At 22.1% G+C, this 25,394-nt stretch overlaps 5 pseudogenes; 2 read left to right on the plus strand and 3 right to left on the minus strand.

The window, feature by feature from the left end:
- Window positions 1-476: 476 nt before the first annotated feature.
- LOC123685813 lies at window positions 477-1,429 on the minus strand (annotated as a pseudogene).
- A 2,336-nt stretch (window positions 1,430-3,765) lies between these two features.
- On the plus strand, window positions 3,766-5,405 carry LOC123685814 (annotated as a pseudogene).
- Window positions 5,406-7,830: 2,425 nt separating this feature from the next.
- LOC123686633 lies at window positions 7,831-10,115 on the minus strand (annotated as a pseudogene).
- Window positions 10,116-20,290: 10,175 nt separating this feature from the next.
- LOC123686634 lies at window positions 20,291-21,129 on the minus strand (annotated as a pseudogene).
- A 2,450-nt stretch (window positions 21,130-23,579) lies between these two features.
- LOC123685815 lies at window positions 23,580-25,219 on the plus strand (annotated as a pseudogene).
- Window positions 25,220-25,394: the final 175 nt, after the last annotated feature.

Here is a 25,394-nt window from a genome sequence, read left to right on the forward strand (position 1 = left end):
ATTTTTATTCTATTATATTTTTTTTAAAATTATTATTTTTTTCTTTTATATGAATTTGGGTTCGAGGGACTTTACCTCGTTATCGATATGATAAATTAATATATTTATCTTGAAAGGTTTTTTTGCCTGTTTCTTTGAATATACTTATATTAAATTTTAGATTAAGATTATTATTTATAGTATTAATTATATAGTTAATTAAATTTTGTATAAATCAATAGAAATTTAAATTCTTTCTTATATTTTCAAAATATATGCTTTTCAAGCTCATTGATTAATTAAATATTCATCAGTCTCAAATTTTGTAAATAATTGAGTTTAATATAAAGTATATGAAATAGATTAAGGTAAAAATTTGTCCTATGAAAATAAAAGGATTTTCAACTGGTTTAGCTCCGATTCATGTTAAAATTATAACTGTAACGATAAAATTTCAAAATATAATTTTATTAATATAATAAAAGCTGTTTCTTTTCATTATTTTGAAATTAATAAAAGGTATAAAATAAAGAATAGCAATTGATATTACTAAAGCAATTACACCTCCAAGTTTATTGGGAATAGAGCGAAGAATTGCATAAGCAAATAAAAAATATCATTCTGGTTGAATATGAGGAGGGGTGGAAAGAGGATTAGCTGGGATAAAATTATCAGGATCTCTTAATATATAAGGATATAGAATAATAATATTTAAAATAAAAAATATTATAATGAGAAAACCTAAAATATCTTTAAAGGAGAAATATGGATGAAAACTAATTTTATCTAGATTAGAATTAGATCCTAAAGGATTACTAGAGCCAGAGTTATGTAAAAATAGTAAATGAATTATAATTAAAGCTGAAATAATGAAAGGTAAAATAAAATGAAATGAATAAAATCGGTTTAATGTAGCATTGTCAACAGCAAAACCTCCTCATAGTCAAATAACGATAGAATTTCCTAGGTAAGGGATTGCAGAAACTAAATTTGTAATTACAGTTGCTCCTCAAAAAGATATTTGCCCTCAGGGAAGAACATAACCTAAAAAGGCTGTAGCTATAGATATAAATAAAATAGTAGTTCCTGTCATTCAAGTTTCTGTAAGTTTGTAAGAACCAAAATATAAGCCTCGCCTAATATGTAAATATAAACATATAAAAAATAAAGAGGCTCCATTTGCATGAATAGTTCGTATTAACCATCCTATATTTACGTCTCGACAAATATGAGTCACTCTATTAAAAGCTAAATCTACGTTTGCACAATAATGTATAGATAAAAATAATCCTGTAATAATTTGTATTATTAAACACAAGCCTAATAAAGATCCAAAATTTCATAAATATGAAATATTTCTTGGTGTAGGTAGATCGATTAAAGAGTTGTTAATAATTTTCGTTAAAGAATTAATTTTTCGTATTGGTATTTTCATATTTAAATTGACGTAACGGTCCAAATTTTACTTTAGTAATTTTTACAACTGCAATTATTGAAATTAATAAATAAAAAATCAAAATTAAAAATATGTTAGAATTTGGGTAATTTAAAAATTTATTTAAATTTAAATAAAAATTTCTAATTAAATCTATTTTATGTAAAATTTCATTATTAATATTTTGATTTATTAAATATAGATTTATATTATTTATAAATATAGTAATTATAAATAAACTAATTATAATAAATATAATATATTTATTAAATTTAAATTTTTCATTAGAGGCAGTTCTTGTTATATAAATAAATAAAATTAGTAAACCTCCAATTATAATTAATATTAAAATATATGAAAATCAAAAGTTTGATCTTATTAATCCTATAATGATACAAGTTATAATTGTATAAGTTAAAATAAGTAGTCCTAAGGATAGGGGGTGGGTAAGAAAAATTGCCAAAAAATTTAAAAATGTTAAAATTAAGATTTCAGAGGGTAGTTTAATAAAAAATATTAATTTTGGAGATTAAAGATATATTTGTTTTCCTCTGATATTTTAAAAGATTAAATCTTAAAGCTGGTTTACAAGACCAGTATTTTTTTTAAATTATTAAAATATGGAAATAATTTTTTTAAGTATGTTTATTTTTAGAATTTTAAATTTTTTTATTAATCGAAAACATTTATTAATAACATTACTTAGATTAGAATTAGTAATTTTAACTTTATTTATAATAATATATTTTTATTTATCTTATTTTAGTTATGAATTTTATTTTGTAGTAGTTTTTTTAACTATAAGTGTTTGTGAAAGAGTTTTGGGATTATCTTTATTAGTGTCAATAATTCGTTCTTATGGAAATGATTATTTTAATTCATTAAATATTTTATGATAATATTAATAATATTAGTATTTATGATTCCTTTATGTTTTATAAATAAATTTTGATTAATTAAAAATTATTTAATTTTAATAAGAATTTGATTTTTTTCAAAAATTTCTTTTTTATTTTTTAGTTCATTAAATTTTTTTATAGGTATAGATTTTTTATCATATTTTTTGTTATTATTAAGGTTTTGAATTTCTTTTTTAATATTTATAGCTAGAGAAAAACTTTTTAATTTAAAAGATTTCAGTGAGTTATTTAGTATTTTATTATTATTATTATTGCTTTTTTTATTATTAACTTTTTCTTCTATAAATATATTTTTATTTTATATATTTTTTGAGGCTAGGTTAATTCCAATTTTGATTTTGATTTTAGGTTGAGGATATCAGCCTGAACGTATTCAAGCTGGAATATATATATTTTTTTATACAATTATAGCTTCTTTACCAATAATATTGTTTATTTTTATTTATTATTCAAAGTTTAAAACATTAGATTTGACTTATATTAATGTAAATTTATTTAGTTTTATTTTATATTTTATAATAATAATAGTATTTTTAGTTAAAATGCCGATATTTTTATTTCATTTATGATTGCCTAAAGCACATGTAGAAGCTTCAGTTGCTGGGTCTATAATATTAGCAGGAGTGATATTAAAGTTAGGAAGATATGGACTTATTCGATTTTTAACTATATTTATATATCTAGGAGTTAAGGTTAATTTTTTTTTAATTAATTTATCTTTAATAGGAGGGATTTTAGTTTCTTTAAGTTGTTTACGTCAAAGAGATATAAAATCTTTAATTGCTTATTCTTCAATTGTTCATATAGGACTTTTATTGTCAGGTTTATTAACATTTAATTCTTGAGGAATTACTGGATCTTTAATAATAATATTAGCTCATGGCTGTTGTTCTTCAGGATTATTTGTTTTAGTAAATATAAATTATGAACGTATTGTTAGTCGAAGTATTTTTATTAATAAAGGTTTAATTAATATTGTACCTTTTTTATCTTTATGGTGATTTTTGTTAGTAATTAGAAATATAGCTGCACCACCTTCTTTAAATTTGTTAAGAGAAATTTTGTTAATTAATAGTTTAATTAATTATTCTCATATTTGTATATTTATATTAATAATTATAACTTTTTTGAGAGCTTCTTATAGTTTGTATTTATATTCTTTTAGTCAACATGGAAAATTTTACAGAAGATTATATTTTTTTGAATTAATTTCTTATCGAGAATTAATTTTATTACTCATACATTGGGTTCCTTTAAATTTAATTTTATTAAAAAGAGATTTATTTTTCTTTTACTTAAATAGTTTATATAAAATATTGATTTGTGGAGTCAATGAAGTTACTTTAACTTTAAGTAATATCTTTTTGTGTAATTTTTTCTAGATTAATACTTAGGTTTTTTTTTTTTTTTTTTTGTTTTAGATTATTTTTACTTAATACAGGAAAGGTTTATTTTATTGAGTGAAGAATTTTTAATTTAAATTCAATAGAAGTAGAAATATTAATTCTTTTAGATTGAATATCTTTATTATTTGTTTCTTTTGTTTTATTTATTTCTACCATAGTAATTTTTTATAGAAAATCTTATATATCTAAGGATTTATCTATTAATCGTTTTATTATACTAGTTTTTATATTTGTTCTATCTATATTATTAATAATTTTAAGTCCAAATTTAATTTCAATTTTATTGGGTTGAGATGGGTTAGGATTAGTTTCTTATTGTTTAGTAATTTATTATCAAAATGTAAAATCTTATTCAGCTGGTATATTAACAGCTTTATCTAATCGAGTAGGAGATGCAATATTAATAATTTCTATTGCTTGGATAATAAATTTTGGAAGATGAAATTTTATATTATATATTGATTATTATTATAGAGATAAAAGAATAATAATTGTAGGTTTGTTAATTATTATTGCTGCTTTAACTAAAAGTGCACAAATTCCTTTTTCAGCTTGATTACCAGCAGCTATAGCTGCTCCTACTCCTGTTTCAGCATTAGTACATTCTTCAACTTTAGTAACAGCAGGGGTTTATTTATTAATTCGATTTCATTTATTATTGGAAAATTATTCTTTTGTGTTAATATTCATTGGATTGATAACAATATTAATCTCAGGTTTAGCAGCTAATTTTGAATATGATTTAAAAAAAATTATTGCTTTATCAACTTTAAGTCAGTTAGGTTTAATAGTTACTATTTTAAGATTAGGTTTATATGAATAAGCTTTTTTTCATTTATTAATTCATGCTTTATTTAAAGCCTTATTATTTATATGTGCAGGTAATTTTATTCATTTAATAGGAGAATGTCAAGATATTCGTTTTATAGGAGGTTTAGTTTATAAAACTCCTATAACTGTAATATATTTTAATGTAAGAAATTTATCATTATGTGGTATTCCCTTTTTTTCTGGATTTTACTCAAAAGATTTAATTATAGAGGTTTATTCTATGATAAGATTAAATATTGTAATTTATTTAATCATATTAATTTCTTTAACATTAACAGTTTCTTATACAGTGCGTTTATTAAATTATTTAATATTTACAGATTATTGTGGGTTTAGAATAAATAGAACTGAAGAATTAAGAGATGAAATAGTTTATAGAATAGGATTTATATTTATTATTGTATTATTTTCAGGAACGGTTCTTATATGATTTATATTTAAGGATATCAATTTAGTTGTATTACCTTTTTTTATGAAAATTTTAATTTTAATTATAGTAATAATTGGGGTAATTATAGGTTTTGAGATTTCTTTATTAAAATTAAATTATAATTTAATTTTTTCTAATTTAATAAAAATTTTAATTTTTTTAGTATTAATATGGAATTTGCCTTATATTTCAACTTTTGGAATAAATTATTTTTTTATTAATTTAGGAATACTAAATTATAAATTTTTAGATCAGGGTTGATCAGAGTTCTTAGGAAGTCAGGGTTTATTTAAATTTTTTAAAAAAATTTCTGTTTTATTTCAGTATATTTTTAAAAATAGTTTAAAGATTTATATAATCATATTTTTAATTTGAATTATTTTGTTATTGATTTATATATTCTACTTAAATAGCTTAATAGAGCGCAATATTGAAGATATTGAGGTAAATTAAAATATTTTTTAAGTATTTATAAGAATTAATCTTTTTTTATAATGAAAATATAATGTTTTAGATAAACTATATAAATAGAAATATTAACAAATTGCTATATATTAAGTTAGAAGCTTAAATTTTTATATTTCTTTAATTGGAGAGTTTCTCATTGGAATCATTAACAGTGACTTACCTCTAGTTTGGTTTCAATTAAATAAGGAATTTAAATTCAAATTTTTAGGTCGAAACTAAAAGCAATATTTTGCTTCTTATTTAAGATAAACTGAAAAACAGTATTTTTTAAATGCAAATTAAATGTTAATTTAACTATTATCCTATAAAGATCAGTTTAAGGCTCCTTGTTTTCATTCATGGTATAAACCTAAAATTAAGATTGCTATGAATATAAAAAATATAATGCTAATAATTATAATATTAGAATATTTTATTCTATAAATAAAAGGGATAATAAGGGTAATTTCTACATCAAAAATTAAAAAAATTAAAGCGATTAAAAAAAAGTGAATTGAGAATGGTAGGCGTGCAGAATTTTTAGGGTCAAATCCGCATTCAAAGGGAGAACTTTTTTCTCGATCTTTAAATGTTTTTATTGAGATATAATTTGCAGTAATTATTAAAATTATTATAATTCTAAGAATTATTAAAATTAAAGATGAAATTAAGAATATTATCTATACTTTTAAAAGATTTTTTGATTGGAAATCAAATGTAATATTTATACTATATAGATATCTACCTCATCAATAAATAGATATATATAGGAATAGTCATACTACGTCTACAAAATGTCAATATCATGCTGCTGCTTCAAATCCAAAATGGTGATTGTTTCTAAAATGATTAAAGTTTAATCGAGTTAAACAAACTAAAAGAAAAATAGAACCAATAATAACATGTAAACCATGGAATCCTGTAGCTATAAAGAATGTTCTTCCATAAACTGAATCGGCTATAGAAAATGGGGCTTCTAAATATTCAATTCCTTGTAGTAAAGAAAAATATATTCCTAGAAAAACAGTAATAATTAATCTTTGAAATGTTTGATTAAAATTATTTTCTATTAATCTATGGTGGGCTCAAGTTACTCTTAGGCCTGATCTTAATAGAATAATAGTGTTTAATAATGGGATTTCATTAGGATTAAAGGTATTAATTCCTTTTGGAGGTCAAGCTATTCCTAGTTCGATAGAAGGAGATAATCTTATATGATAAAATCTTCAAAAAAAACTAACAAAGAAAAAAATCTCTGAGGTAATAAATAAAATTATTCCTCATCGTAAACCAAAAGATACTAAAAGAGTGTGGTTTCCTTGAAAGGTTCTTTCTCGAATTACATCTCGTCATCATTGAAATATAATTAGTAAAAGAATTATATTTCTTAAAATAAATAAATTAGAGTTAAAAAGATGGAATCATTTAATTATTCCTATTATTGCAGTTATAGCTCTAAAAGCTCCTAAAATTGGTCAAGGACTATAATCTACTAAATGAAATGGGTGATTTTTTATCATAATTATTTTCTCTAGAATAAAGAGTTCTAAGGATAGCAAAAACATAAGATTGAATTAAAGCTACTGCTGATTCTAATAAAATTAGTATAAATTGAATTATAATAATTAAAAAAATAAGCAAATTTACTATAGGACCAGTGTTTCCTAAAAGAGTTAATAAAAGGTGTCCTGCAATTATATTAGCTGATAAACGAATAGCGAGAGTTCCAGGACGAATAATATTTCTAATTGTTTCAATACATACTATAAAAGGTATTAAAATAGAAGGAGTTCCTTGAGGCATTAGATGGGCAAATGAGTGATAAGTGTGACTAATTCAACTATTTAATATAAATCTTAACCATAAAGGTAAAGCTAGGGATAGAGTAAAAATTATATGACTTGAGGCTGTAAAAATGTAAGGAAATAACCCTATTAAGTTATTAATTATAATGAAGTAAAATAATACAATAAATATTAAAGTATTATTTTTTTTTGTAATGATTTTGAATTCTTTATGTAGAGTAATTAATATATTTTGAATTAAAAAGTTAAATCGATTAGGAATTAGTCAGAATATAGAAGGAATAAATAAAAAACTAATAATTATTCTTAGTCAATTTAAAGGTAATATAAAATAAGATGAAGGATCAAAAGAAGAAAAAAGATTTATTATCATTTTCAAGAAAGTTTTTTATTTAATAATTTAAAATTTTTTAAAGGAGATTTTTTATGAGAATAAAATATTTTAATGTTTAAAATAATAAATAAAAGTGTTATAAAAATATATAAGGAAAACCAATCCATAGGTATAGTTTGAGGAATTAAAAATTATTCTGAGAATGATTTTAGTTTGACAAACTAATGTTATAGGTTAACTAAATTTTTCATTAGAAGTAGTCGTTAATTACTATAAAGTGGTTTAAGAGACCAATACTTATCTTTCAGTCATCTAATGAAAAATTTTCTACCCATTTAATGAAATTTTGGGGAGAAATTCTTTCAATAGAAATAGGTATAAATCTATGGTTTGCTCCACAAATTTCTGAACATTGACCAAAAAAAATTCCAGTTCGATTTAAATTAAATCTAAGTTGATTTAATCGCCCTGGGGAGGCATCGACTTTTACTCCTGTTGAAGGAACTGTTCAAGAATGAATTACGTCAGAAGATGAAGTTAGAATTCGAATATGAGAAAGATATGGTAAAATAGTTCGATTATCAACTTCTAGTAATCGAAAATTAAAAAGTTGATTATTATTAATTAAATATGAATCAAATTCAAGATTTTTAAAATCTGTATATTCATAGGTTCAATATCATTGATGACCAATAGTTTTAATAGTAACTAAAGGGTTACGGATTTCATCAATTAAGTAAATTAATTTTAAAGAAGGAAAAGCAATAAAAATTAAAGTTAATGCTGGTATGATAGTTCAAATTGTTTCAATATTGTGTCCTTCTAATATAAAACGATGGTTATAATTATTTAATGTTAGTCTCATTATGGTATATGTTACAATACAAGTGATTATTATTAAGATTAAAAGGGCGTGATCATGAAAAAATCTTAATTGTTCCAGTAAATATGAAGCTCTGTCTAAAAATATATATGATTTTCAAGTCGCTATTTCTAAAAAAAGGTAAATCTTTATAATTGGGGTTTAAATCCAATGCACTAATCTGCCATATTAGAATTTTTGAGCTAAGATTGGTACTTCTGAATAAGAATGTTCATTAGGGGGAGAAAGTTGGAGTCATTCAATTAAAGAGGGTACATTAGAATTAAACTTTCTTAAACGTATTGAATAAAATCTTTCTCAAATAATTAAGATTATAAAGATTATTCTAAGAGAGGAAATTATAGATCCAATAGAAGAAATTTTATTTCATTTGTAATAAGCATCAGGATAATCAGAGTATCGTCGAGGTATTCCTCTTAGTCCTAAGAAGTGTTGAGGAAAAAGTGTTAAGTTTACCCCAATAAATATAATTAAAAATTGGATTTGTAATAATTTATTGTTAAGATTGAATCCTGTAATTAAAGGGAATCAATGGATAAATCCTGCTATAATGGCAAATACAGCTCCTATAGATAAAACGTAATGGAAATGAGCTACAACATAATAGGTATCATGTAAAATAATATCTATGGAAGAGTTAGCTAAAATTACTCCTGTTAATCCACCAATTGTAAATAAAAATAAAAATCCCAGGGTTCATAAAATTGAAGGTGTATAGTAAAATTGTATTCCATGTAAAGTTGCTAATCAAGAAAAAATTTTAATTCCAGTGGGTACTGCAATAATTATAGTAGCTGAAGTAAAATAAGCTCGAGTATCAACATCTATTCCCACTGTAAATATGTGATGAGCTCATACTACAAATCCTAGAAGTCCAATAGCTAATATAGCATAAATTATTCCTAAAGAACCAAAGGCAATTTTTTTCCCTCTTTCTTGTGTAATAATATGGGAAATTATACCAAATCCTGGGAGAATTAAAATATAAACTTCAGGATGGCCAAAAAATCAAAATAAATGTTGGTATAAAATTGGGTCTCCCCCACCGGTTGGATCAAAAAAAGAAGAATTTAAGTTTCGGTCAGTTAATAGTATAGTAATTGCTCCTGCAAGAACTGGTAGTGATAGTAATAAAAGAATTGCTGTAATAAGAACAGATCATACAAATAAAGGAGTTTTATCAAGTATTATACCAAATGGACGTATATTTATAATAGTTGAAATGAAATTTACTGCACCTAAAATTGAGGAAATTCCTGCTAAATGTAAACTAAAAATCACTAAATCTACTGAAGGCCCGTTATGTGTTAAATTAGAAGAAAGAGGAGGGTAAACAGTTCATCCTGTTCCTGCCCCTATTTCTACGATTGTTCTTAAAATTAAAAGAGTTAAAGCAGGGGGTAAAAGTCAAAATCTTATGTTATTTAATCGTGGAAATGCTATATCAGGAGCTCCAATTATTAAAGGAACTAATCAATTTCCAAAACCCCCAATTATAATAGGTATTACTATAAAGAAAATTATAATGAAAGCATGAGCTGTAACAATTATATTATAAATTTGGTCGTTTCCAATTAATCTTCCTCTAGTTCCTAATTCTAACCGAATTAAAATACTTAACGATGTTCCTACTATTCCTGCCCATATTCCAAATAAAAAGTATAATGTTCCAATATCTTTATGATTAGTAGAAAATAATCATTTATTCGATAAAGTGGCTGAATTAAAGCGTTAAATTGTAAATTTAATTATGAGTTTTCTCCTTTATTAAGCCTTATATTCAATTATGATTATAAATTGCAAATTTATAGGTGAATATTATTCTAAGGCTTAGAATAATTCTATTTTTAACTTTGAAGGTTACTAGTTTATTTAACTTAAATCCTTAATAAATTCTAAAAATTACAGTAAAAATGATTAATCCGTAAATATTCACTCAATTTAAAAAAATTACATAGTAAGAGTTAATATAATTAAATTTTTTATTTTCATTTAATTTTATTATTAAAGATTGAAGTATTAAGCGTATATAAATATATATACAAATTAAAGTAATAAAAATTATTATAAAAGATAGAAAATAAAAGTGATTTTCAATTAAAGTTTTTAGAATTAGTCACTTAGGAAAAAATCCTAAAAAGGGGGGGATTCCTCCTAGAGAAAAGAAATTTAAAAAAAAATAGAATTTTAAAGTTTTATTGTAATTCATATTATTTATAAGATCTTTAATGTTAAAGATTTTAAATTTATTAAAAATTAAGATTATATTTAAAGAAATAAAAGTATAAATTAAAAAGTATAATATTCATAAGGATTGATTTAATATTATTATTCTTAATATTCAACCAATATGGTTAATGGAAGATAAGGCAAGAATTTTTTTTAATCTGGTTTGATTCCATGTTTTTACACTCCCTAAGGTTATACATATCAAAATAATCAAAATAAAGAATAGGTTTAATTTAAAATTATATATAATTAAAATTATTGGGGCAATTTTTTGTCAAGTTATTAATAATAATGCATTAGCTCATCTTAGTCCTTCTAGGACTTCTGGGTATCAAAAGTGAAAAGGGGCTGCTCCTATTTTTATAAGGATAGCTCTGTTAAACAAAAATATAGAAGTAGGTATTAATTGCTCGATAGAATTGATTAAAATAAATGAATTTAAAAAAGAAAATAAAACTAGAATTGATGCAGAAACTTGAACTAAAAAATATTTCAAGGAGGATTCAGAAGAATACTTAAAATTATCTAAATTTATAATAGGAATAAAAGCTAAGAGGTTTAATTCTAAACCAATCCAGATATTAATTCATGAATAAGCAGAAATAGAAATAAGAGTTCCTCTTATTATTAAAATTAAAAATATTAATTTTATAGTTTTAATTATAAAGAAAAGGGGTATACCTTTATAAATGGGGTATGAACCCATCAGCTTCTTTAGCTTATCTTTATATTCTAGTATAAGATGTACAAGAGTTTTTGAAACTCTAAGAAATAATTTAATTTTATTGAATATAATTACAAAAAAAAATTAACAATTAAAAATTTAACTTATTAAGTTAAATTTAAAATTTAATATTTTAACCTTAAATAAAAACTATTAAATTTTCATTAATTTAAGTGTACAAAAATTAATTCACAAAGTAAAAAATCCTATAAAATAGGATTATTTATATAAATATATTCGATAAATTTGAGTTGATTTTGGTCGTCCTACTTCAGGATCAATTTCAACATTCTAAACCAATCCTGAGGCTAAGTCCAACAATCAACACCAAACCCGATAAATTTGAGTTGATTTTGGTCGTCCTACTTCAGGATCAATTCCAATATTCTAAACCAATCCTGAGACTAAGCCCAACAATCAATACCAAATCCGATAAATTTGAGTTGATTTTGGTGCCCTACTTCAGGATCAATTTCAACATTCTAAACTAATCCTGAGGCTAAGTCCAACAATCAGCACCAAATCCGATAAATTTGAGTTGATTTTGGTGCCCTACTTCAGGATCAATTTCAACATTCTAAACCAATCCTGAGACTAAGCCCAACAATCAATACCAAATCCGATAAATTTGAGTTGATTTTGGTGCCCTACTTCAGGATCAATTTCAATATTCTAAATCAATCCTGAGGCTAAGCCCAACAATCAACACCAAATCCGATAAATTTGAGTTGATTTTGGTGCCCTACTTCAGGATCAATTTCAACATTCTAAACTAATCCTGAGGCTAAGTCCAACAATCAGCACCAAATCCGATAAATTTGAGTTGATTTTGGTGTCCTACTTCAGGATCAATTTCAACATTCTAAACCAATCCTGAGGCTAAGTCCAACAATCAGCACCAAATCCGATAAATTTGAGTTGATTTTGGTGCCCTACTTCAGGATCAATTTCAACATTCTAAACCAATCCTGAGACTAAGCCCAACAATCAACATCAAATCCGATAAATTTGAGTTGATTTTGGTCGTCCTATTTCAGGATCAATTCCAATATTCTAAACCAATCCTGAGGCTAAGTCCAACAATCAGCACCAAATCCGATAAATTTGAGTTGATTTTGGTGCCCTACTTCAGGATCAATTTCAACATTCTAAACCAATCCTGAGGCTAAGCCCAACAATCAACACCAAATCCGATAAATTTGAGTTGATTTTGGTCGTCCTACTTCAGGATCAATTTCAACATTCTAAACTAACCCTGAGGCTAAGTCCAACAATCAGCACCAAATCCGATAAATTTGAGTTGATTTTGGTCGTCCTACTTCAGGATCAATTTCAACATTCTAAACTAACCCTGAGGCTAAGTCCAACAATCAGCACCAAATCCGATAAATTTGAGTTGATTTTGGTGCCCTTCTTCAGGATCAATTCCAATATTCTAAACCAATCCTGAGGCTAAGCCCAACAATCAATACCAAATCCGATAAATTTGAGTTGATTTTGGTGCCCTACTTCAGGATCAATTTCAACATTCTAAACCAATCCTGAGGCTAAGCCCAACAATCAATACCAAATCCGATAAATTTGAGTTGATTTTGGTGTCCTACTTCAGGATCAATTTCAACATTCTAAACCAATCCTGAGGCTAAGTCCAACAATCAACACCAAATCCGATAAATTTGAGTTGATTTTGGTGCCCTACTTCAGGATCAATTTCAACATTCTAAACTAATCCTGAGGCTAAGTCCAACAATCAGCACCAAATCCGATAAATTTGAGTTGATTTTGGTGCCCTACTTCAGGATCAATTTCAACATTCTAAACCAATCCTGAGGCTAAGTCCAACAATCAACACCAAACCCGATAAATTTGAGTTGATTTTGGTCGTCCTACTTCAGGATCAATTTCAATATTCTAAACCAATCCTGAGGCTAAGCCCAACAATCAACACCAAACCCGATAAATTTGAGTTGATTTTGGTGCCCTACTTCAGGATCAATTTCAACATTCTAAACCAATCCTGAGGCTAAGTCCAACAATCAACACCAAATCCGATAAATTTGAGTTGATTTCGGTCGTCCTACTTCAGGATCAATTTCAACATTCTAAACTAATCCTGAGGCTAAGTCCAACAATCAACGTTTAAGTTTTTAAAATTATTAGTTTTTGATTTTGAATAACTAAGAAACTGACTTTTAAATTTTTAAAATTTTTAAATATCACCTTATTAATAAATTTGTATAAGAATTCTATGGGGGGGGGATCAATAGAATTCAATTTACAAAAATTTGAATAAATGGATTTATATTTAAAAATCAAAAAATTTTGTAATTAAAAATTATTCTTTCAATTTTATTTTCACAGAAAAGGTTTAAATTTTCTATAAAATAAATTTTCTGTTAGACTAGAAGAAGAATTTTTTCTAAAAGTTGATTTTTCTAACAAAATAGTTTGGAAAAAGAGATTTTATGATAAATCCTTTTTTCACATAAAAAATAATCGATCCCTGTAAAATTTTGTAATCCGAAGATTTTTTCCAAATTTCATCAAATTTCACGAAATTTGGCATTTTTTTCAAAAATTTCGGGGATGGAACTAGGGGTGGGTTGCACATGTTTCATCTCATCAAAATGACCCTTTCTTCAGGCGCCCTAATAGGAATTTCCTCATACATCGGTTTTTATATCCAAGTGTTATAATTGTTTTTTAGACAATAATGTCAATTTTAAAGATCAAATTTTTTGAAAAATTTCAAAAAAAAACGAAAAAAATGCAAAATTTTGCAATTTTTTGCATTTTTTGGGTCAAAATTTGGGCAAAAAAAAATGGCCTAAAATCGATACTTTATTAGCAGTATTAATTTAAATTTTGTCTTTTAATAGGGTTTTTCTCTTGGACCCTATGCCTTTTTAATTAAAGAATTTATTTATATATATCTATAATATTTAATAATTAATAATTACTTATTAATATATAATTATTTATATATAAGGGCGAAATATATCTTACATTGGATAGTACCATTAGTAATATTCTAGGTGCTAATTTTAATTAAATAGTTAAAATAAACATTTTTAAATATATAAAAACCGATTTAATATTGGTATCTTAAGGGATATATAATAGTACTCCCGAAAAAAAGAGAAAGAATATATAAAGTAAATCAGTATATAAAAACGACGGTGAATTTCGAGAATTTCTATATTAATAAATATTTTATATATTAATAATATTTATAATATATATATAAAGAGTATAAATTATTAATAATTAATTTAACATTAAAATATTAACATTTTATTTATATAAGAATTAAATTATAATTAATCTATAATTATTAATAATATATTAAAAATTATTAGTTATTAATAAAGTTAATTTTTAATGAAAAATTCAAAATTAATGAAAAAAAAAAAAAAAAACCTAAGTATTAATGAATTAAATTATCATTAAGAAATATTATTTCTAAAGTATTATGGTATTTATCATGAAAATGAAGTTATTCTTATTTTAACTAAATCTATTAAAAATTACGTGAAAAATAGATTTAGAAAAATAAAATTAATAAAGATTTCATAAAAAATTTAAATTAAAATATCTAACAAAAAAATGTAATTTTTAAATATTTGGTTAAATTTGTCTATTTTTTGGTTGTCTCGAATAATTTTTAATTTATTGGATAAAAAGTGATCTTAAAGGGTAAAAAAATGATTTGTTAGTAAAGTAAAGTTATTATGTCAATATTTTGATTTAAATTATAATTATTTTAAGTTTAATTATTACATAGTTAAAAAAATTATGTATAAAAATTTAGGATTTTCATAAAATTCGAGTAATTTTTGAAAATTTTATATAAATGCTTAAAAGGAAATCGCTCATAAAAAAAAAATCTATATTTTTTTGTTAGAAATTTAAATTTAAATAATTTTTAAAAATTGTGATATGGAAATTATCTAATAATTTTTTTTGAAAAAATTATTTGTTAGTGTAATAAAGTTATTTCGTTTAAAAATTTTGTGAAAAATTGTTAAAAATTTATCAAAATTTATGGATTTTTGGAAATTTTGATGATTAGGGGAGGAATTTTTTTTTTCATTTTTCATAAATTTGATTTTTATATAATTTTGAAAATTTTTAGAATAGGTTAATTTAAATATTTTAATAAAAATAGAAAATGTTTAGTTTCGGGGGGAACTAAATTAATAAATTTAAATTTAAATTTATTTTGAATTTTAAAAAATTTAATTTTTGATTATTTTATTTTATAATAAAATTATAATTTATTTTTTTAAAATTATTGTATTTATCAAGAATTTTTTAAATCCGATAATTTAAAATATTTTTGATATTTGGTAGGCTTCAGTTTATTACAAAATTTATTTTATTAAAATTAAATTTGAATAAAGCTATAACAGTCGGCAATAAGAATTGTTACAATTTATATTGTTTAGTATTGGATTTAGTGAGTAGGGTAGCACTAAATTTAAGGGTATAACTTGTAAATCCTTGGGGGAAAATTTTTTAATTTAGAGTTAAAAAGTTTAAGGTTTGGTTATTATCTAAGGGGACGTTTTTGACGGGAGGAAGTTACAAAGATTTGTTAACATAAAGTTTTTATAATTATAATTTATTTTTTAAAAATTATTGTATTTATTAAGAATTTTTTAAATCCGATAATTTAAAATATTTTTGATATTTGGTAGGCTTCAGTTTATTACAAAATTTATTTTATTAAAATTAAATTTGAATAAAGCTATAACAGTCGGCAATAAGAATTGTTACAATTTAAATTGTTTAGTATTGGATTTAGTGAGTAGGGTAGCACTAAATTTAAGGGTATAACTTGTAAATCCTTGGGGGAAAATTTTTTAATTTAGAGTTAAAAAGTTTAAGGTTTGGTTATTATCTAATGGGACGTTTTTGACGGGAGGAAGTTACAAAGATTTGTTAACATAAAGTTTTTATAATTATAATTTATTTTTTAAAAATTATTGTATTTATTAAGAATTTTTTAAATCCGATAATTTAAAATATTTTTGATATTTGGTAGGCTTCAGTTTATTACAAAATTTATTTGATTAAAATTAAATTTGAATAAAGCTATAACAGTCGGCAATAAGAATTGTTACAATTTAAATTGTTTAGTATTGGATTTAGTGAGTAGGGTAGCACTAAATTTAAGGGTATAACTTGTAAATCCTTGGGGGAAAATTTTTTAATTTAGAGTTAAAAAGTTTAAGGTTTGGTTATTATCTAAGGGGACGCTTTTGACGGGAGGAAGTTACAAAGATTTGTTAACATAAAGTTTTTAAAATTATTAGTTTTAATAATTTAATTTTTTAAATTTAATTTAATTATTATTATTTCTAAATAAAGTTAATTTTTTTTTGTTTGAAATAAATTTTAACTAAATGTAGTCTTTTTTGGGTTTTAGTTAATTAGATATTTGATTATGGTATTAGATATATATATTCATTCAAGATTTATATGAATATTGTTTTAAATTTAATAAATTAGTAGTGTATATTTTTAATTATTAAAAAAATTTAGAATTAGTGATAAGATTTAGTATTTGCAATTTTTGTGCCAGCAGCAGCGGTTATACAAAAAATATAATATATATTTATTAGCTTTAATTAATAGAATTAAAAATTAAAAAAGAAATTTTAAGTTTTAAGGTGAAATTTTAATTTATTAATATTTTTAATTATGTTTTTATGAGGTTAAGAAATTATTATAATAAACTAGGATTAGATACCCTATTATTAATTAAGTAAATTATAAAGTTAAGTGATTAATAGTTAAGTTCTTTAAAACTAAATGATTTGGCGGTATTTTTACTTTTCAGAGGAACCTGTTCTATAAACGATAATCCACGATTAAAATTACTTTAGTTAGAAACTTTTATATCGTCGTTGTTAAATATTTTTTTAGAAATTAATATTTAGATATTTTTTAAAAATTTAAATCAGATCAAGGTGAAGTTTATATTAAAGTAGAAATGGGTTACATTAAATTATATTTATGGATTTATATATTTTAAAAGTTTTATGAAATTGGATTTGATTGTAATTAAATATTTTTATTTTTAATGATTTAGTACTAAAATATGCACATATTGCCCGTCGCTTTCATCTAATATGGAATAAGTCGTAACATAGTAGATTTACTGGAAAGTGATTCTAGAATGTCAGTTTAGAGCTTGAATAAGCATCTTATTTACATTAAGAAGATAATTAATAATTTAAATTGAATTTTAAAATTTATTTAATTAATATATATATATATATATATATATATATATATATATATATATATATATATATATATATATAATTTTATTAAATAATTAGTATTTTTATTAGATTAAGAAAAATTTTATTTTATGATAGATTAATAGTACTGAAAAGGAAAATTATATAAATTTATAAAAGAAACAATATTGTGTACCTTGTGTATCAGGGTTTATTAAAAATTTAATATTTATATATTTATCTCGAATTTAAAAGAGCTATATAGTTATAAATATTATTGTTTAATAAATATTTATAATAATTATATAGTAATGAAACGTTATTCGTTTTTAAATATATCTAGTTTTTTAAGAAAAGAATTTAATTCATTATAAAAATTATAAAAATTTAATTTTTAATTTTTTGAATTTTTATTTTAATAGTTTTAGGGATAAGCTTAAAATTAAATTATTATAATTAAATATTATAAATTAATAATTTATAGAATTAGAAATTTTTACTATTTGAAGTTTGTTAAAATTTGTTATTTAATTAAAAATATTTATATATTAATTTAATTTTTTTATTAAAGTAAATTTAATAATAAAAATTATATTGAAATAATGATAAAATTAGTATTAATTATTTTGTAAAAATATAAGTAATTACGAAAGGTATAATTAAGTAATTAGGCAAAAATATCTTTCACCTGTTTAATAAAAACATCTCTTTTTGATTATAATTTAAAGTAGGACCTGCCCACTGAATAAAATTTGAAGGGCCGCAGTATTTTGACTGTGCAAAGGTAGCATAATCATTAGTTTTTTAATTGAAAGCTTGTATGAATGGTTTGATGAGAAGATAACTTTCTAAATTTTATTATTTAAAAATTTTATTTTTAAGTTAAAAAGCTTAAATTTTTTTAAAAGACGAGAAGACCCTATAGAGTTTAATTTATAAAAGATTTTTAATTTAAAGAATTATAAAATTTAAAATTTTTGTTAAATTTGATTGGGGTGATAAAAAAATTAGATTAACTTTTTTAATTTTAACCATTAATTTATGAAAAATTGATCCATTTTTATGATTAAAAGAATAAATTACCTTAGGGATAACAGCGTTATTTTTTTTTAGAGTTCAAATCGAAAGAAAAGATTGCGACCTCGATGTTGGATTAAAGTTAAATTTAGGTGTAGAAGCTTAAATATTTGGTCTGTTCGACCATTAAAACTTTACATGATCTGAGTTTAAACCGGTGTAAGCCAGGTTGGTTTCTATCTTTAATAATTTAATAAATTTTAGTACGAAAGGACCAAGTTTATGATTTAAAATTTTATAAATGAATAAAATTATTATTTTGGCAGATTAGTGCGTTAGATTTAGAATCTTTATAAGTATTTCATACAAATAATAATTGATATAATTTTAATTTTGATAATTTTTATTTTAATAATTATTTGTATTTTAGTTAGAGTAGCTTTTTTAACTTTATTAGAACGTAAGTTATTAGGGTATATTCAAATTCGAAAAGGCCCTAATAAAGTAGGTTTTTTAGGAATTTTACAGCCTTTTAGTGATGCAATTAAATTATTTAGAAAAGAAATAATTTTTCCTTATATGGCTAATATTTTAATTTATATTATATCACCAGTTTTTAATTTAATTTTAGCATTAATATTATGAATTAGAATACCTTTTTATTGTTATTTATTTAAGTTTAATTTTTCTGTATTGTTTTTTTTTGTAATTTCTAGTTTTAGTGTGTATACAATTATATTATCGGGTTGATCTTCAAATTCGATTTATTCTTTATTAGGAAGGCTTCGTTCTGTTGCTCAAGTAATTTCTTATGAAGTAAGAATATTTTTAATTTTATTATCATTTTTAGTGTTAATTATATCTTTAAATTTAATAGATTTTATTTTTTATCAAAAATATGTTTGATTTGTTATATTTAATTTTCCTCTAAGAATAATATGATTTATTTCAAGATTAGCTGAAACTAATCGAACTCCTTTTGATTTTTCTGAGGGTGAATCAGAGTTAGTTTCAGGATTTAACGTTGAATATAGAAGTTTTGGATTTGCTTTTATTTTTATGGCTGAATATTCTAATATTATTTTTATAAGAATAATAAGAAGGTTGATTTTTATAGGAGGAGATTTTTATTCTATTATATTTTTTTTAAAATTATTATTTTTTTCTTTTATATGAATTTGGGTTCGAGGGACTTTACCTCGTTATCGATATGATAAATTAATATATTTATCTTGAAAGGTTTTTTTGCCTGTTTCTTTGAATATACTTATATTAAATTTTAGATTAAGATTATTATTTATAGTATTAATTATATAGTTAATTAAATTTTGTATAAATCAATAGAAATTTAAATTCTTTCTTATATTTTCAAAATATATGCTTTTCAAGCTCATTGATTAATTAAATATTCATCAGTCTCAAATTTTGTAAATAATTGAGTTTAATATAAAGTATATGAAATAGATTAAGGTAAAAATTTGTCCTATGAAAATAAAAGGATTTTCAACTGGTTTAGCTCCGATTCATGTTAAAATTATAACTGTAACGATAAAATTTCAAAATATAATTTTATTAATATAATAAAAGCTGTTTCTTTTCATTATTTTGAAATTAATAAAAGGTATAAAATAAAGAATAGCAATTGATATTACTAAAGCAATTACACCTCCAAGTTTATTGGGAATAGAGCGAAGAATTGCATAAGCAAATAAAAAATATCATTCTGGTTGAATATGAGGAGGGGTGGAAAGAGGATTAGCTGGGATAAAATTATCAGGATCTCTTAATATATAAGGATATAGAATAATAATATTTAAAATAAAAAATATTATAATGAGAAAACCTAAAATATCTTTAAAGGAGAAATATGGATGAAAACTAATTTTATCTAGATTAGAATTAGATCCTAAAGGATTACTAGAGCCAGAGTTATGTAAAAATAGTAAATGAATTATAATTAAAGCTGAAATAATGAAAGGTAAAATAAAATGAAATGAATAAAATCGGTTTAATGTAGCATTGTCAACAGCAAAACCTCCTCATAGTCAAATAACGATAGAATTTCCTAGGTAAGGGATTGCAGAAACTAAATTTGTAATTACAGTTGCTCCTCAAAAAGATATTTGCCCTCAGGGAAGAACATAACCTAAAAAGGCTGTAGCTATAGATATAAATAAAATAGTAGTTCCTGTCATTCAAGTTTCTGTAAGTTTGTAAGAACCAAAATATAAGCCTCGCCTAATATGTAAATATAAACATATAAAAAATAAAGAGGCTCCATTTGCATGAATAGTTCGTATTAACCATCCTATATTTACGTCTCGACAAATATGAGTCACTATATTAAAAGCTAAATCTACGTTTGCACAATAATGTATAGATAAAAATAATCCTGTAATAATTTGTATTATTAAACACAAGCCTAATAAAGATCCAAAATTTCATAAATATGAAATATTTCTTGGTGTAGGTAGATCGATTAAAGAGTTGTTAATAATTTTCGTTAAAGAATTAATTTTTCGTATTGGTATTTTCATATTTAAATTGACGTAACGGTCCAAATTTTACTTTAGTAATTTTTACAACTGCAATTATTGAAATTAATAAATAAAAAATCAAAATTAAAAATATGTTAGAATTTGGGTAATTTAAAAATTTATTTAAATTTAAATAAAAATTTCTAATTAAATCTATTTTATGTAAAATTTCATTATTAATATTTTGATTTATTAAATATAGATTTATATTATTTATAAATATAGTAATTATAAATAAACTAATTATAATAAATATAATATATTTATTAAATTTAAATTTTTCATTAGAGGCAGTTCTTGTTATATAAATAAATAAAATTAGTAAACCTCCAATTATAATTAATATTAAAATATATGAAAATCAAAAGTTTGATCTTATTAATCCTATAATGATACAAGTTATAATTGTATAAGTTAAAATAAGTAGTCCTAAGGATAGGGGGTGGGTAAGAAAAATTGCCAAAAAATTTAAAAATGTTAAAATTAAGATTTCAGAGGGTAGTTTAATAAAAAATATTAATTTTGGAGATTAAAGATATATTTGTTTTCCTCTGATATTTTAAAAGATTAAATCTTAAAGCTGGTTTACAAGACCAGTATTTTTTTTAAATTATTAAAATATGGAAATAATTTTTTTAAGTATGTTTATTTTTAGAATTTTAAATTTTTTTATTAATCGAAAACATTTATTAATAACATTACTTAGATTAGAATTAGTAATTTTAACTTTATTTATAATAATATATTTTTATTTATCTTATTTTAGTTATGAATTTTATTTTGTAGTAGTTTTTTTAACTATAAGTGTTTGTGAAAGAGTTTTGGGATTATCTTTATTAGTGTCAATAATTCGTTCTTATGGAAATGATTATTTTAATTCATTAAATATTTTATGATAATATTAATAATATTAGTATTTATGATTCCTTTATGTTTTATAAATAAATTTTGATTAATTAAAAATTATTTAATTTTAATAAGAATTTGATTTTTTTCAAAAATTTCTTTTTTATTTTTTAGTTCATTAAATTTTTTTATAGGTATAGATTTTTTATCATATTTTTTGTTATTATTAAGGTTTTGAATTTCTTTTTTAATATTTATAGCTAGAGAAAAACTTTTTAATTTAAAAGATTTCAGTGAGTTATTTAGTATTTTATTATTATTATTATTGCTTTTTTTATTATTAACTTTTTCTTCTATAAATATATTTTTATTTTATATATTTTTTGAGGCTAGGTTAATTCCAATTTTGATTTTGATTTTAGGTTGAGGATATCAGCCTGAACGTATTCAAGCTGGAATATATATATTTTTTTATACAATTATAGCTTCTTTACCAATAATATTGTTTATTTTTATTTATTATTCAAAGTTTAAAACATTAGATTTGACTTATATTAATGTAAATTTATTTAGTTTTATTTTATATTTTATAATAATAATAGTATTTTTAGTTAAAATGCCGATATTTTTATTTCATTTATGATTGCCTAAAGCACATGTAGAAGCTTCAGTTGCTGGGTCTATAATATTAGCAGGAGTGATATTAAAGTTAGGAAGATATGGACTTATTCGATTTTTAACTATATTTATATATCTAGGAGTTAAGGTTAATTTTTTTTTAATTAATTTATCTTTAATAGGAGGGATTTTAGTTTCTTTAAGTTGTTTACGTCAAAGAGATATAAAATCTTTAATTGCTTATTCTTCAGTTGTTCATATAGGACTTTTATTGTCAGGTTTATTAACATTTAATTCTTGAGGAATTACTGGATCTTTAATAATAATATTAGCTCATGGCTGTTGTTCTTCAGGATTATTTGTTTTAGTAAATATAAATTATGAACGTATTGTTAGTCGAAGTATTTTTATTAATAAAGGTTCAATTAATATTGTACCTTTTTTATCTTTATGGTGATTTTAGTTAGTAATTAGAAATATAGCTGCACCACCTTCTTTAAATTTGTTAAGAGAAATTTTGTTAATTAATAGTTTAATTAATTATTCTCATATTTGTATATTTATATTAATAATTATAACTTTTTTGAGAGCTTCTTATAGTTTGTATTTATATTCTTTTAGTCAACATGGAAAATTTTACAGAAGATTATATTTTTTTGAATTAATTTCTTATCGAGAATTAATTTTATTACTCATACATTGGGTTCCTTTAAATTTAATTTTATTAAAAAGAGATTTATTTTTCTTTTACTTAAATAGTTTATATAAAATATTGATTTGTGGAGTCAATGAAGTTACTTTAACTTTAAGTAATATCTTTTTGTGTAATTTTTTCTAGATTAATACTTAGGTTTTTTTTTTTTTTTTTTTGTTTTAGATTATTTTTACTTAATACAGGAAAGGTTTATTTTATTGAGTGAAGAATTTTTAATTTAAATTCAATAGAAGTAGAAATATTAATTCTTTTGGATTGAATATCTTTATTATTTGTTTCTTTTGTTTTATTTATTTCTACCATAGTAATTTTTTATAGAAAATCTTATATATCTAAGGATTTATCTATTAATCGTTTTATTATACTAGTTTTTATATTTGTTCTATCTATATTATTAATAATTTTAAGTCCAAATTTAATTTCAATTTTATTGGGTTGAGATGGGTTAGGATTAGTTTCTTATTGTTTAGTAATTTATTATCAAAATGTAAAATCTTATTCAGCTGGTATATTAACAGCTTTATCTAATCGAGTAGGAGATGCAATATTAATAATTTCTATTGCTTGGATAATAAATTTTGGAAGATGAAATTTTATATTATATATTGATTATTATTATAGAGATAAAAGAATAATAATTGTAGGTTTGTTAATTATTATTGCTGCTTTAACTAAAAGTGCACAAATTCCTTTTTCAGCTTGATTACCAGCAGCTATAGCTGCTCCTACTCCTGTTTCAGCATTAGTACATTCTTCAACTTTAGTAACAGCAGGGGTTTATTTATTAATTCGATTTCATTTATTATTGGAAAATTATTCTTTTGTGTTAATATTCATTGGATTGATAACAATATTAATCTCAGGTTTAGCAGCTAATTTTGAATATGATTTAAAAAAAATTATTGCTTTATCAACTTTAAGTCAGTTAGGTTTAATAGTTACTATTTTAAGATTAGGTTTATATGAATTAGCTTTTTTTCATTTATTAATTCATGCTTTATTTAAAGCCTTATTATTTATATGTGCAGGTAATTTTATTCATTTAATAGGAGAATGTCAAGATATTCGTTTTATAGGAGGTTTAGTTTATAAAACTCCTATAACTGTAATATATTTTAATGTAAGAAATTTATCATTATGTGGTATTCCCTTTTTTTCTGGATTTTACTCAAAAGATTTAATTATAGAGGTTTATTCTATGATAAGATTAAATATTGTAATTTATTTAATCATATTAATTTCTTTAACATTAACAGTTTCTTATACAGTGCGTTTATTAAATTATTTAATATTTACAGATTATTGTGGGTTTAGAATAAATAGAACTGAAGAATTAAGAGATGAAATAGTTTATAGAATAGGATTTATATTTATTATTGTATTATTTTCAGGAACGGTTCTTATATGATTTATATTTAAGGATATCAATTTAGTTGTATTACCTTTTTTTATGAAAATTTTAATTTTAATTATAGTAATAATTGGGGTAATTATAGGTTTTGAGATTTCTTTATTAAAATTAAATTATAATTTAATTTTTTCTAATTTAATAAAAATTTTAATTTTTTTAGTATTAATATGGAATTTGCCTTATATTTCAACTTTTGGAATAAATTATTTTTTTATTAATTTAGGAATACTAAATTATAAATTTTTAGATCAGGGTTGATCAGAGTTCTTAGGAAGTCAGGGTTTATTTAAATTTTTTAAAAAAATTTCTGTTTTATTTCAGTATATTTTTAAAAATAGTTTAAAGATTTATATAATCATATTTTTAATTTGAATTATTTTGTTATTGATTTATATATTCTACTTAAATAGCTTAATAGAGCGCAATATTGAAGATATTGAGGTAAATTAAAATATTTTTTAAGTATTTATAAGAATTAATCTTTTTTTATAATGAAAATATAATGTTTTAGATAAACTATATAAATAGAAATATTAACAAATTGCTATATATTAAGTTAGAAGCTTAAATTTTTAT

Source organism: Harmonia axyridis, chromosome X (assembly GCF_914767665.1).
Source record: "Harmonia axyridis chromosome X, icHarAxyr1.1, whole genome shotgun sequence".
In the NCBI taxonomy this organism is placed as follows: domain Eukaryota; kingdom Metazoa; phylum Arthropoda; class Insecta; order Coleoptera; family Coccinellidae; genus Harmonia; species Harmonia axyridis.